Here is a 13,135-nt window from a genome sequence, read left to right as displayed (position 1 = left end):
GAGGGCACTTTGGTGGGATGAGTACTGGGTGTTGTATGGAAGTGATGAATCACTGAATCCTACTCCTGGAAGCAATATTGCACTGTATGTTAACTAAAATTTAAATTTTAGGGGCGCCTGGATGACTCAGTCACGTAACCATCCGACTCTTGATTATAGCTCGGGTCATAAATCTCACGGTTGGTGAGTTCAAGCCCTGCATCAGGCTCTGCACTGACAATGCTAAGCCTGCTTGAGATTCTCTCTCTCTCCCCCTCTCTCTCTGCCCGCCACCCCAAGAATAAATACTTTTTTTAAAAATAATAATAAAATAGGGGCGCCTGGGTGGCTCAGTCAGTTGAACGTCCGACTTCAGCTCAGGTCATGATCTCACAGTTCATCAGTTTGAGTCCCGCGTCAGGCTCTGTGCTGACAGATCAGAGCCTGGAGTCTGCTTCAGATTCTGTGTCTCCCTCTCTCTCTGCCCCTCCCCCACTCATACTCTGTCTCTCTTTCAAAAATAAATAAAAATTAGGGGCGCCTGGGTGGCGCAGTTGGTTAAGCATCCGACTTCAGCCAGGTCACGATCTCGCGGTCCGGGAGTTCGAGCCCCACGTTGGGCTCTGGGCTGATGGCTCGGAGCCTGGAGCCTGTTTCCGATTCTGTCTCCCTCTCTCTCTCTGCCCCTCCCCCATTCATGCTCTGTCTCTCTCTGTCCCAAAAATAAATAAAAACGTTGAAAAAAAATTTTTTAAATAAATAAATAAATACATAAAAATTTAAAAAATAGTAATAATAAAGTAAAATTTGAATTTTAAAAAAAGGGAAAAATAAATATTCACCCTAAGCCTAAATAAAAGGAATTCATTCACTCTTGCTCCGGAGTCTTGGCTTTAGAAGTTATTCCCTGTGACCTCCTTATTTGCCACAAATAAACTTTCCCTTGTGTTGGCAACTCTGCTTGGTGTCGTTTCTGTCTGTGACTCACCAAGGAGCAAGTTCACTTTAGTTCACTTACGAATCTGGCAATCCACATGTGTCTTTCTCAGGTTCTGGTCTCGGTTTCCCTGGTTCCCAACAGATGAAGCAGCGGTCAGCACAAGGTCACTCTGGCTAAACCTGTTCAAGTTACTGTGGCAGGAGGCAGATTCCTTGGGGGACAGAGGGGGCGCTCACTCTTCACGCCTATGGCTGCCAGCCTGGTGTTCTGACGGCCCCTGAAATCCAGTGGCCATTCTGAGTACTATTACTCGGAAGGATTTCTGCTGGGATAAGCCATACCAGGTCTGTGGCACAGCTTTAAGAGGTAAATGGGGAGAGCTGTCCCACAAAGTCTGGGCAAGACGGCATTAACGCTCAGAATACCCGGGGAAAACTGAATACTCATTCAAGTTGAGTCTAGACATCCCCGGAAGATCACAGGACCCAGTCATTCACAGGCTTGGGATGGTCCAACCTTGCAAACTGGGAGTGACCCAGCAGAGAAGGGGCTATGGTCTGAGACTGAAATCTCCATCCCACCTGGTTGTTTGGTGGGCTTCTTGTTCCCAGCTTAAGTCTCCACCCTGAGCACTTCCCCCTTTCCTTCTAGCCCCAGACAAAGGAGACAGCAACTCCCTGGGTCACTGGAAGCAGGCACTTGGAACAAGTAAGAGCTCTATTTAACCGGTTCAAAAGACAAACGCTTATATGTGTGTGTGTGTATGTGTGTGTATATATTAGAATGTCATATATGTGATACATATATGCCAAATGTTTTTCACATTCACATATCTGGGATCATTTTTTGTAAACTAAAGTTTAAGCTTGTTGGTTTCATTAAAATAGGCAGTTCTTGGGGCGCCTCGGTGGCGCAGTCGGTTGAGCGTCCGACTTCAGCCAGGTCACGATCTCGCGGTCCGTGGGTTCGAGCCCCGCGTCGGGCTCTGGGCTGATGGCTCAGAGCCTGGAGCCCGTTTCCGATTCTGTGTCTCCCTCTCTCTCTGCCCCTCCCCCGTTCATGCTCTGTCTCTCTCTGTCCCAAAAATAAATAAAAACGTTGAAAAAAAAAAAATAGGCAGATCTTTTGGAGTTATCAACATCGAAAATAAGAGATAATTAACCTTTGTTCTACCTGAATTTACTAGTCATGTTCATGTCGTATCTGTTACAAATTGTCACCAAAAAGAACTTAAAATTCGGTCTGTCCCATAGTTTTCATGGGTAATTGTTAACGAGTAAATAAGTTCAATAAGTAAAAAGACTGATAGGTGAATGTTTAAATAGCTTACAAAATCTTTGATAATCTAACACTTTGAAGTTTTGCTCAAGTAAATGATAAATTGGTTTGAACTCACTGGATATCTAAGTCTTTTCCAAAGAAGACAGAATACTGAAACACTGATTATTAAACATTAGGTTTATCTGTTCTTGTTTTATTAGAGAGAAACTAGAGATAAATTTGGGTCTGGAAGTACACGTTTTATGCTTTATTAAAAGGTTCTCGGGGCGCCTGGGTGGCTCAATCAGTTAAACATCCGACTTCAGCTCAGGTCATGATCTCACGGATTATGGGTTCGAGCCCTGCATCAGGCTCTGTGCTGACAGCTTGGAGCCTGGAGCCTGCTTCAGATTCTGTGTCTCCCTCTCTCTCTGCCCCCCTCCCTTGTTCATGCTCTGCCTCTCTCTCTCTCTTTCTCTTAGAAATTAATAAACATTTACATATATATATAGTTCTATCAAAAAACTATTCTAGAAATTATGACATATGTTCATAAATTTGCCAATCTAAAGAATTCTGGTGCAACAGACAGTTCACAATTGGGTAGTACTTATTTTTTACTAGAAATTCGGGTTTCTAAATGTTAAAATTCTTTTTTTTTTAATGTTTTTACTTTATTTTTGAGAGAAACTGACTGTGAGTGGAGGAGGGGCAGAGAGAGGGTAGTACAGAGCTCAATGTGGGACTCGAACTCACAAACCGTGAGATCATGACCTGAGCCGAAGTCGGACGCTCAACCGACTGAGCCACCCAGGTGCCCCTAAACGTTAAAATTCTGGGGGCACCTGGGTGGCTCAGTCAGTTAGGCGTCCGACTTCAGCTCAGGTCATGATCTCAGTCTGTGAGTTCAAGCCCCACATCGGGCTCTGTGCTAACAGCTCAGGTCCTGGAGCCTGCTTCAGATTCTGTGTCTCCCTCTTTCTCTGACCCTCCCCCGTTCATGTTCTCTCTGTCTCAAAAATAAATAAACGTTAAAAAAAAAACCAACTTGTAATTCTGATATGTGTAATTGAGACTGCTAAAAATGGTAAGGGAAGCAAGTCTATATGGAAGGAAAGTAATATGTGTTTTGGTAAGAAAGGTAATGACAAATAGGATTACATTTTTGTTGAGGGAAGACTGGTAACTACCAAGCATGCAGAAATTAAATATGGCAAGGAAATTCTCAGACCGCCAGAAGCCATACACACACCTAAACGAGTGGCGGTGGTTCATCGTCGAGTCCTCAAAAAGGAAATTCAGAGGGAACAGAGGAAAATAATTTTGCAGATGCAGCACCGAAAGGACACCAAAGTCTGGGGAGATTCTGCATTTTCCAGTAACTCCCTCTCTACCACCATGTAAGCTCACTCCGTCCTGCTTCCACAATGAGATAAAAGAGGCTGTAAAGCTGGGTTATCGATGGTTCCCACCAGCCAGAGGATGGATGATGAATAACCACTGGAGAATCCGGGTACCTAAGACTGCTGCAGACTCCCTGAAGAGTGCACCTGCCTCAACCCACCATGGTAAGGAAGCCTTATACCTATGGTTACTAAAGATTATGAGCACCCCAACGATGAAGGAGGTCACCGAGAAAATAACAAATCAATGTGCCTACTGTAGGCAAACAATGATAAACCAGACCTTTGGTACACCCTTTAGTTAGAGAAACTCAAATCCAAGGGCAATGTCTGGGGAGGGTTGGTGAAGGGACCTTAGTGTAAGGCAAATTGCTCCCAGAGGGTTCAGATACCTTTGGGTGTTTGTGGATACATTCACTGGATGGATTGAGGCCTGTCTCTGTGAGGCAGAAAGGACCTTAATAATTTAAGTTTTGTTAATGTTTGTTTATTTTTGAGACAGAGAGACAGAGAGACAGAGAGAGAGAGACAGAGCACGAGCAGGGGAGGGGCAGAGAGAGAGGGAGACACAGAATCCGAAGCAGGCTCCAGGCTCTGAGCTGTCAGCACAGAGCCAGACGTGGGGTTTGAACTCACGAACCACGATATCATGACCTGAGCCGAAATCAACAGTCTGACGCTTAACCAACTGAGCCACCCAGGAGCCCCAGAAAGGGCGTTAATAAGGGGGAAAATTCCCTGATTTGGGTTGCCAAGGTCAATCTAGAACGACCTTTTTGATTTATATCAAAAATCATTTCTGAGGTAGCCAAGCCCTTAAATATCAAGTGGAGGTTACACTCTGCCTGGAGACCTCTCAGTCTTCTGGGAAGACAGAATGGGCTAACAGCACCCTAAAAAGACTCTGGCAAAGTCGTATCAGGAAACACAGGAAAACAGGTTAAAGTTAGTTCCAATAGCTCTCACCAGAATCAGAGCAGCCCCAACAGGCAAACTGAAAGCTCTGCCCATTTTCTCTGGGGTCAGTGCACAGCCCTTTTCAGATCCTGTCTCCCCCCCACCCCCACCCCAGCTCGTGCTCTATCTCTCTCTCTCAAAAATAAGCATTAAAAAAAAAGTTTTTAACTTAAAAATAATAAAATAAAGAAACTAAAAGCTCAGCCCATTTGAAATGACGTATGGGAGAACTTTCCAAAATGCTCCACCTGCCTCCCCCCTCCAGAGCCAGAAGTCAGGCCATTTAGCAAATAATTAATCCCCAGCAGGTGATGGAGAGGTTTCCTCCCACTACCCACTGAAACTAAGCTTCACTCAAATGAAACTGGAGACTGATGTACCTCAAAATATGGAAAAACAGGGATGCCTGGGTGGCTCAGTCAGTTAAGCGTCAGGCTCTTGATTTTGGCTTGGATCATGATCTCATACTTCGTGAGTTCGAGCTCCGAGCTCTGCATCAGGCTCTGCACTGACAGTGAGGAGCCTGACTGGGATTCTCTCCCTCCTCTTCTCTCTGTCCCTTCCCTGTTCACCCTCTCCCTCTCCCTGTGTCAAAAATAAACTTTAAAAAAAAACTTGGAAAAGTGGGTCACCCCATTTTTACCCTGACTATACTCTTGGCCAGCACCCCACCCAGTACTACTAACCACATGTTCTTCCTTCAAATTAGAAGGCATCCTACCTTCTCGAATCCACCAGATTAGAGTAAAAAAAGTATCTACACAGAGGCCCAGGGAGCCAGAGCACCAGATGACAATATTCCTGTGAGCAACTCACTGACCTGAAACTTCTGTTCTGGAGACACTCTCAAAATAAGGAGAACCTCAATGGATAAAGGTCCTCAAATTTAAAACATAATAATCTCAGGGTGCCTGGGTGGCTCAGTCTGCTGAGCATCTGACTCTTGGTTTCAGCTCATGTTATGGTCTCGCAGTTCATGGGTTCAAGCCCTGCATCGGGATCTGTGCTTACAGTGCAAAGCCTGCTTGGGATTCTCTCCCTCTCTCTCTGTTCCTCCCCAACTTGTGCTCTGTCTCTCTCAAAATAAAGAAATACACAAAATTTTGTTTAAAAACAACAACAAAAGGGGTGCCTGGGTGGCTCAGTCGGTTGAGCGTCCAACTTCGGCTCAGGTCATGATCTTGCGGTTTGTGGGTTCGAGCCCCGCGTGCGGCTCTGTGCTGACAGCTCAGAGCCTGGAGCCTGCGTTGGATTCTGTCTCCCCCTCTCTCTGCCCCTCCCCCGCTCACACTCTGTTTCACAAAAATAAATAAACATTAAAAGAAAGAGGGAGAGGGGCGCCTGGGTGGCGCAGTCGGTTAAGCGTCCGACTTCAGCCAGGTCACGATCTCGCGGTCCGTGAGTTCGAGCCCCGCATCAGGCTCTGGGCTGATGGCTCAGAGCCTGGAGACTGTTTCCGATTCTGTGTCTCCCTCTCTCTCTGTCCCTCCCCCGTTCATGCTCTGTCTCTCTCTGTCCCAAAAATAAATTAAAAAAAAAAAAAAAAAGAAAGAGGGAGAGGTGCACCTGGGTGCCTCAGTCAGTTGGGCGACCGACTTCAGCTCAGGTCATGATCTCGCGGCCCGTGAGTTCGAGCCCCGCGTCAGGCTCTGTGCTGACAGCTCAGAGCCTGGAGCCTGCTTCAGATTCTGTGTCTCCCTCTCTCTCTGACCCTCCCCACTTGCACTCTGTCTTTCTCAAAAATAAATAAACATTAAAAACGAGAGAGAGAGGGGCGCCTGGGTGGCGCAGTCGGTTAAGCGTCCGACTTCAGCCAGGTCACGATCTCGCAGTCCGGGAGTTCGAGCCCCGCGTCGGGCTCTGGGCTGATGGCTCAGAGCCTGGAGCCTGTTTCCGATTCTGTGTCTCCCTCTCTCTCTGCCCCTCCCCCGTTCATGCTCTGTCTCTCTCCGTCCCAAAAATAAATAAACGTTGAAAAAAAAAAAAAACGAGAGAGAGAGAGAGAGAGAGAAAGAGAAGAAAAACATAATCACTATCTGTATGATACTAGTTCCGTTCTGATTTCTTCAGCCTTACTGGTTGCTGCCAGGCCCGTTTAACAGATTAAATCACTCTCTCCATGAGGGGTAATAAATACCACAGCTTATTGTTAATACACAGCACAATAATGTTCTAGCCCCCTCTTCCTCTGTTCTGATGCCACAATGAACACTCTCTTAATGTGAGTTCTTGCCACTATTATCCTGGAGATGCCAAAAGCTATCAACACAGTGGACCATCCCTGGGGGATAACTTCCCTAGTAAACAGCAGTAAGATCACATAGCAAAAGGAAACTAACAAAAAATACTGCTCTTCTTGCTGTTTGGACCTTGCACACTTGCATCGAATTTGGTACAATTTGTGTCCAAGCTCAGAGACCATAAAGTTACAAACGGTAGTAACACGAGGTTACCTGAGCTTGGGGACCCACAAGCAGATCTAAAACTAGCTGAGGGAGGGCGCCTGGGTGGCTCAGTCGGTTACGCGTCCAACTTGGGTCATGATCTCGCGGTCTGTGGGTTCACGCCCTGCGTCAGCTCTGTGCTGACAGCTCAGAGCCTGGAGCCTGCTTTGGAATCTGTTCTCCCCCTCTGTCTGCCCCTCCTCCACTCATGCTGTCTCTCTCCATCTTTCAAAACTGAATAAACATGAAAAAAAATTTTTTTTTAAATCTAGCTGAGGGGAAATTCTGCTCCTCAGTCAATCCTTATGACATGCCCATGCCCAGCAGGAAGTAGCTCCAGGATGGACCTTCTGCTGGTGCCCCTCGAGAACGAGGGGCAGAATGAAACCAGAGGAGGGATTTGTCACCAGCTAGACCCTACTGCCCACCTGCACGTCCCCAACGAAACCTTATCCCACATTTTCATTCAGCTCTTCTTTCCTGCTTATCTTTCAATTTGGGCAAGAGACCTGATGGGCATAGCCTCGCATCATGGAAATGGAAACTTCCAAACCTCAAGCAATGAGTGCCTTGACAAAGAGCTCCAGTGCCCCAGCCACCGACACCAGCGTGAGCTTAACCTCCAAATCACACCTGCAGATGGACTTTAGGGTGACTGACAATTATCTTCACCTCATTATAATACTAAATCTCCACCCAAGGAGCACAAGCCCCATTGATGTAACATACAAAGTACAGACCTGTTTCCGTATGGAATGTGCATGGCCTTATGTCCACCTCTACCTAATATGACAAGGCTCCCCTTTCTGAACATCCATCCTAACTCTAAATAAAAGGAACCCACTCAGCCTTGCTTGGGAAATCAAGGCTTCAGAAGTTATTCCCAAGGATCTCCTTATGTGCTGCAAATAAAATTCCCTTTGTGTCACAACTTTACCTGGTGTAAAGGTAAAGTTCGTCTTTAACTCTGTTAAAAGTCACTCTGTGACTCTTACCTGGTGTGAACTCGTGTTACTTTGATTATATTAAGGACAACTAGTTCTGGCTTACATATGTTCCCTGCTTCATCCGTAAGATAATTAAGCCAGTAATATGCTCTGATGTATTCTCGAACTCTGAGTTAAGAGGATGGCGTCTGGTCCACAAAACCACTATATATACTGTGTTTACCCAAGATAAATTGTGAAATGAAGGCATCAACACAGACATACACATTTTTGAGTACCGTATTTCTATCATAGAGTATATGTTGTGTCTCTTAGATGGAAAGTTTTCGTGGGTTACAGATGTACTTAGCAAATTCTAATGTGAATGTGAATTTCACAATAATGCACAGACATCTTCCTGAATGAAGATTCTGTTGAGTTCTGGGGTGGGATCTCCATTTCTTTCCAGGCAGTAGCCTGTGGGCTAAGGGATACATTTTTTTTTTTAATTTTTTTTTTAACCTTTATTTATTTTTGAGACAGAGAGAGACAGAGAATGAATGGGGGAGGGTCAGAGAGAGAGGGAGACACAGAATCGGAAGCAGGCTCCAGGCTTCGAGCCATCAGCCCAGAGCCCGACGCGGGGCTCGAACTCACAGACCGCGAGATCATGACCTGGCTGAAGTCGGACGCTTAACCGACTGCGCCACCCAGGCGCCCCAAGGGATACATTTTTTAATAACAAAGAGGTAGAACTCCAAGCAGAATTGGAGGACTGGGAACTGAAGGCATTTAAACGCAACTGCAGGTTCTACTAGAATAGCAAAAATGGCCCAACAATATCAGTTACTAGATGACATTCTAACGATTTTTTCATAAATTAATGCACAAATAAGTATTAATAATCTAACAGAACATATTATTCTTCCTTTTTTATGAGAATATTTTGTCAACCATCCAGTACATGGAAGGGATTAGGCTTTAATCCAGGTTATCTGCCCTAGAGTTGATCTAAAATGACACACAGGTCAATATACAGAGAGGACTCCAAAGCAATGTTCATGAAGGTGTCAAATCTGAGAAGAGTGATGGAAACGAGACAGGATCCATACATGTAAAAAGCAATTATATACACATTAAAAGTGACAGTACAAAACTGTCCTGGTAACTTAAATTAAGAAACATTTCCAATGGCGTAAAACTTATAAACCCACGTGTGGATGATGTCTTTTAATTACACTATGAAAACACACAGAACGCTATAAAGAAAACAGCTATATCACATATATACACATATATATATACACACACATGTATATATATAAAAACTTCCTAGAATTTGAATAAAAATTTGGAAAAAAAAACAGCTAATGCTTTTGAGTCTAGAATTTCATTAAAAATTTTTTCAATAATCATTTATGCTATGTTAGGTTTTAGAAGTTTATGGCACTAAAACATATGTCAATTTATGTGATTCTTTTCTTTTTCTGAAAATACAAGGAGAGCGTGTCTGAGACATGAGTGCAGAGTAAAATGTAATAAAACGGAAACTTGCAGGACAATGGCCTGAATTATTCAGAAACACGGTGCCAGAAGTGTCTCCAGAGGACACAAAAGTGAGAGTCTTCATTTTCCAACAGAAACTACAAGACGAAGAAAAGAGTTTGCAGTTTAAACGCGAAGGCTTCTGCACGTTTCAGTAACTCCACCGAACCTCCTTACGAACGATATAATGGAAAATATCGATGCTGTAGAGGAGGACCCGGTCAGAGAGCAATGAGCCAAGGAAAAGAAGTTAATTAACATCAGCCGTAACGAAGCAAACCGGTACCAGTGCCTAAGGCACACGGAAGGACACATGATCACCGCTGTGTTCTCGTTCCCCCAAAAAGTAAATCAGAATATGAATCTAATTACTAGAAAACTGTGGGATTTATACAAATTACAGCCACACGGAGCTCCCACGGCCTGTAACGTAATCGTGTATTTTAAATAGAGCATCTTTCTTTCTTTCACATTCTAAACAGGGAAGACTATCTCTTTTCCAGAACTTTCCGAGTTATTCCGGGACACTTATCCATTCTGCTTATTTAACCGCATTTTCTTAATCCTGGTCTACCCAGAGCCGTTAAAGCATCCAGATGGGACCTAACGGTGAAACGTTCCCCTTGCCCCATCTCCCAGGACTCGGCCCCCTCCGCAACAGAAAACTTTGGGATTCCCTGTGGATCGGTCAGAGGGGACATTTTCGATACACGCAAGACAGGAGTTCGAGTGACAATTGTTCACGTCCTGCTGGAAGCCGGGCTGGAGGGAAGGGAAAGAGGGCGCTGGAACCGAGGAGGGTTTTCTAAAGCGCAAAATGTCAGTATCCTTTTAAAAAAGCTTCCTAACAATAGGTAAAAACGCTCACAAGGCAGGAACGGGAGAACTAGCGTAATCAACATTTGCAAAAAAAAAAAAAAAATTTTTTTTTAATTGAGAGCGAGCGAGCGCGTCCACGCGTGCGCGCGCGCGAGGAAGGGGCGGAGGGGGAGAGCGAGAGAGTCTCAAGCAGGCTCCACGCTCAGCCGCGGCCGGACGCGGGGGGAGGGGGCTCCAACCCACGACCCCCCCGGGGCCGGGGCCTGAGCCGGAATCCAGGATCCAGAAAGCTCCACCGACTGGGCCACCCAGGCGCCCCCGACCTTGGCGACTTCTCCTTGCACGGAATTTCGGGACAAAGAGATGACACGGCTTCTGACGTGGGCCGCACGGCTTACCTGGGACCCAGCCATTCCTTCTTGTTTGTTTTTTGGGTTTTTTTTTCCTCTCCTCGTCCTCCAGATCTCTTTCTCCGAAGGCACTGGCGGAGAAGTCGCAGCTGCGCCGGGAGAAAATGCCTTCAGAGGCACCGGAAGGGCGTCTCGGCGGCGGCAGCAAACCGCTCGCCTGCAGGCAGGACGCCGAAATGCAGAAGAGGCCCCACTTCCTGGTCCTTTGTGTCCTGAGCTGTTTCAGAAACTCCCTGAGCTCCTACTGGGAGAGCACCCCCTGCCTTTCTCCTCCTCTGGGTGCCACAGTAGGCCCTGAGTCTGTTCCGACGGGCTCCCTGCAGGGGAGGGGAGGGGAGGGGAGCGTGGCCCCCTGGCAGGGGAGGCGGATGCCCACGCGGGCCGCGCTCCACGAGAAGCCAGCTCGAACCAGACAGGCCCAAGATGGCGGGTGCCATGACAGGAAACGCCTGACCAAATAAGGAAGAAAAGGCGCGGAAACCCTGCTTGCAAGAAATTCCCACCCCAAGTAATAAATAGCCCACCCCCTAGTTAACAACTGTCAATCACCCTTGGAAACCCAAAGCCCAGGGCCCCCAGCTCTCTCCCCCCTCCCCTCCCCCGCGGGGATCTCTTACTCTCACATCTTGAGAGTGTACTTTGTTTCAGTAAGCTGTCCTGTTTGTGTCACTCATTTGCTGTGCTGTATGTGTCCCTGAATTCTTTCTTGGGACCCTTCAGCAATCTATTTGGGATGGGCTGGGCTGGAGAGAGGCCCCAGAGACCACCCGGCGACTTCCAAGGGGCCTCATTTCCTACAGAGGCCCCCAAGTTCTGCAGCGCAGGAACGCGTGCGGTAGGGACCTGACCGGCCCTCCCCGACTCATGGAGAGGAGACCCTGTTACCTCTTCTGGAGCCAAAGCCTGCACTCAACTCCCATAAAATGATGGGAAGCTCTCGTGCTTAACTCTGGCCTCACTTAGAATCGTGGAGAGTGCTTCATTAACACAACACTTGTTTCCACCCACACCAAGTGACCGAGTGACGGAATCTGAGGGGGTGGGCAGCAGCAGTAATGCTTTGGGGAGCCCCACGCGTGATCCTACTGGGAAGCATTTGGGGGGAGGTGACCAGGCAGAGCACGAGGATCGAGCCTACGGTTGTTGTCCAGATTTCAATCCATGCCTTCTCCATTGATCAGTTTCTGGAGATTTGCACATTCTCCCTCTCTGGGCTACAGAGGGAGGCATCCTTACAAATAGAGCTTTCCTTTATAAATGCAAATGCCTCTTACAAAAGGAAACCAGAACTTCGGATTTCAGACTTTTTCCTTTGTCTGCTGTTTCTTTAAAATAACCAGCCTAAAATAATTCTTAACGGAAGAGGCGCATGTGTTCGGGTGACCAAATGCTCCCCTTCAGTAGGGAAATGTTTATTTTCATAAGTAACTGCCAAGCAGCTTTCCAGAGTTGAATGTAGCTCTTCCACTCCCGTTAGCAGGATATGAGAACTCTAATTCCTCAACGTTTTCACTGGAATTTGGTGTTGTCATTTTTTTTTCTTTATGCTAGGCATTCCAGAAAATAGTAAGTGGTTTCCCACTGTAAAATATGAAATGGTCTCGCTACAGTTGTCCTGCTGATTGGGATGAATGTGTAGAAGAGGAAAACTTTTCTCTTCCTTCTAGATTCTTTGGCTGGTCTAATAATTAAACTGACATAAGACAGATTAAGGGCGCCTGAGTGGCTCAGTCAGTTAAGCCTCCAACTCTTGATCTCAGCTCAGGTCTTGACCTCAGGGTCATGAGTTCAAGCCCCATGTTGGGCTCCATGCTGAGTGTGGAGCCCACTCAAAAAAAAGAAAAAGAAAAAAAGAAAGAAGGATTAATTGCAGGAGAAAAACAAATTTAATTTCTTCATTACAGAAACCTCAAAGATAAGAGGCTCAAGGACAAGCAAATGATACCTATTGGCCATTCTGACCTAAGAAGGGGTGGGGGGGAGGGGGGAGGGATTTAGAATTTCAAAAAGGGGTTAATAAATTCATAGTAGAAAGGAAAGAGCAAATGTTGGCAAAGGTTTTCCACACCAGGCAGGCCAGTCTTGCTGATAAAAAAATTATCTCTGCTATTAGCTCTCTTCCTGGTTGAGGTCCCCTATCTAATTTCTTCCTAGCAGTTAACTTAGAGGCAAAATCACATTACCTGAGCCTGCTGGGTCCTAATTGCCTTCAGCTCAAAAAAATCCACATGCAAAGTGATTTTTTTAATTCCTTTATTTTTTTAAGTTTATTTATTTATCTTGAGAGAGAGAGAAGGAGTGAGCGGCAGAGGGGCAAAGAGAGAGAGAGAATTCCAAGCAGGCTCTGCACTGTCAGCACAGAACCTGATGTGGGGCTTGAACTCACAAACTGTGAGATCATGACCTGAGCCAAAACCAAGAGTCAGATGCTCAACAGACTGAGCCACCCAGG

General features: G+C 46.1%; 1 protein-coding gene across 1 annotated transcript in view; it reads right to left on the bottom strand.

The window, feature by feature from the left end:
* The window catches only part of LOC125152970 (zinc finger protein 345-like), an 80,312-nt gene extending 69,183 nt beyond the window's left edge, over positions 1-11,129 (bottom strand). Inside the window, exon 1 of the mRNA XM_047835729.1 lies at positions 10,672-11,129. The gene's annotated coding sequence lies outside the window, so the exon portion shown is untranslated. The remainder of the gene's footprint in view (positions 1-10,671) is intronic.
* Between the last annotated feature and the right edge of the window lie 2,006 nt (positions 11,130-13,135).

Source organism: Prionailurus viverrinus, chromosome E2, assembly GCF_022837055.1.
Source record: "Prionailurus viverrinus isolate Anna chromosome E2, UM_Priviv_1.0, whole genome shotgun sequence".
NCBI lineage: Eukaryota > Metazoa > Chordata > Mammalia > Carnivora > Felidae > Prionailurus > Prionailurus viverrinus.
The sequence above is the reverse complement of the archived record's forward strand: the minus strand, read 5'-3'. Positions and strand labels throughout refer to the sequence as shown.